Consider the following 1,666-nt stretch of genomic DNA (forward strand, 5'->3'; position numbering starts at 1 on the left):
AAAAAGAAGGAACTTTTACCATTTGCAACAGCATGGATGGAACTGGAGAGCATTATGCTAAGCGAAATAAGCCAGTCGGAGAAAGATAAATATCACATGATCTCACTCATATGTGGGATATAATGATCAACATAATTTGATGAACAAGAATAGATCCAGGTCGGCTTCTCAGAGGAGAGGGGTGGTTGGTGTGGCTTCCATTGTTCAGGATTTAGGGCGACAGAGGCCGAGGTCGTGGCGGGCGCTTTGGTTCCAGAGGATGCCCAGAAAGAGGGTTCAGGCCCTTTGTGCCACATATTCCATTTGATTTCTATTTGTGTGAAATGGCCTTCCCTCGGGTTACGTCAGCACCTGATGAATCTTCCTCCAGTGAGGCATTACTGAAAAGAAATCAGGACCTTGCTCCTAATTCTGCTGAATAGGCCTCTATCCTTTCTCTGGTGACAAAAATAAACAATGTGATTGACAATTTGATTGTGGCTCCAGGGACATTTGAAGTGCAAACTGAAGAGATGCGACAGGTTAGATCATATAAAAAGGGAACAATGACTACAGGACATAATGTGGCTGACCTGGTGGTAATCCTAAAGATTTTGCCAACATTGGAAGCTGTTGCTGCCCTCAGGAACAAAGTCTTGGAAAGCCTAAGAGCACAGGATCCTTCTGAAGTTTTGACCAGGCTTACCAATGAAACTGGCTTTGAGACCAGTTCTTCTGATGCTACAGTGAAGATTCTCATTACAGAAGTGCCACCCAATCCCCGAAAACTGGATCCAGAACTCCCTTTGGACATCAAGGTGTTGCAGAGTGCCTTAGCAGCCATCCGACATGCTCGCTGGTTTGAAAAAAATGCTTCTCAGTCCACAGTTAAAGTTCTCATGAGACTTCTGAAGGACCTGAGGATTCGTTTTCCTGGCTTTGAGCCCCTCACACCCTGGATCCTTGACCTACTAGTGCACTATGCTGTGATGAACAACCCCACCAGACAGCCTTTGGCCCTAAATGTGGCATACAGGTGTTGCTTGCAGATTCTGGCTGCAGGACTGTTCTTGCCAGGGTCAATGGGTATCACAGACCCCTATGAGAGTGGCAACTTCAGAGTACACACAGTCATGACTTTGGAACAGCAGGACATGGTCTGCTTCACAGCCCGAATCCTCTCACATGGTGGCTTTAGGAAGATCTCTGGCCAGGAGGGTGATGCCAGCTATCTTGCTTCTGAAATATCTACCTGGGATGGAGTGATAGTGACACCTTCAGAAAAGGCTTATGAGAAGCCACCACAGAAGAAGGAAGGGGAGGAAGAGGAGGGGAATACAGAAGAACCACCTCAAGGAGAGGAGGAGGAAAGCATGGAGGCTCAGGAGTGACTGTCCCTTCTCTCCACCCTTTCTTACCTAAGGGGAAGATTGGAGCCTAAGCTAACTGCTTCTGGGCTTTACAGAAGGAAATGTCATCCCACTGAATTCTTATGTTGACTTAGTAGCCAGAAGTCTCCCATCTCTAGTGAAGCAGGTTACCTACTTTTCTTCAAAATATTGTAGAATCCCCAGCTCCTTGAAACCTCTCTCAACCAGTACTTTGTTGTTGAAATGTCATGCCTGGATTTTTTTTTTTTCCTAAGAAAAACAAAGTACTTCCTAGTAGAAAGAAAAAAAGAATAGAT

At 45.6% G+C, this 1,666-nt stretch overlaps 1 protein-coding gene and 1 pseudogene across 1 annotated transcript in view; one reads left to right on the plus strand and one right to left on the minus strand.

The window, feature by feature from the left end:
• DTD1 (D-tyrosyl-tRNA deacylase 1) overlaps positions 1 to 1,666 on the minus strand; it is a 163,794-nt gene that overhangs the window by 138,232 nt on the left and 23,896 nt on the right. The gene's annotated exons all lie outside the window — the stretch shown is intronic.
• LOC102254553 lies at positions 162 to 1,424 on the plus strand (annotated as a pseudogene).

Source organism: Myotis brandtii, unplaced genomic scaffold, assembly GCF_000412655.1.
Source record: "Myotis brandtii unplaced genomic scaffold, ASM41265v1 scaffold72, whole genome shotgun sequence".
In the NCBI taxonomy this organism is placed as follows: Eukaryota; Metazoa; Chordata; class Mammalia; order Chiroptera; family Vespertilionidae; genus Myotis; species Myotis brandtii.